The following is a 473-nucleotide window of genomic DNA, read 5'->3' as shown; positions in this document are numbered from 1 at the left end:
CAGGGGCAGTGGTCAGGTCAGTCCTGCCACTGACAGAGACTGAGGAGGAGGAGAGGCTCTTTGCTGAAATGGACCGCCAGCTTTCCCGGTGGGAAGGTGACGGTGACAAGGAGCTTTCCCACTGGAAAAAGCTGATAGTGAGAGAGAAGGACCAAAAGCAAGTGCTGAGAGTCCAAGAAATTTTCCATCGAGGAGCCAGGAGGAGCCAAGAGCTGTACCTATGCCAGGTATGTGTGTGAGTTTGAGAGGTTTCCCAGTACAGCAATGACACACATGAACAGCTCTATGAACGGAGAGAAACTGGCATAGCCCAGGAGCTGTACCAGCTGTAGGAGCTGGGCAGAAGACGGTGAGATATACCAAGAGGTGTGCAAATGGGAAGAACGTGTTACAGCCCAAGAGATAAGCCAATGGGAAATAGATGGGAGTGAGCAGCAGGAGTTGGGATGGGAAGAAGACGAGAGATGCCATGA

The sequence above is a fragment of the Passer montanus genome, unplaced genomic scaffold, assembly GCF_014805655.1.
Source record: "Passer montanus isolate IOZ18808 unplaced genomic scaffold, ASM1480565v1 scaffold69, whole genome shotgun sequence".
Classification (NCBI taxonomy): Eukaryota; Metazoa; Chordata; class Aves; order Passeriformes; family Passeridae; genus Passer; species Passer montanus.
This window is presented reverse-complemented; position numbering follows the sequence as displayed.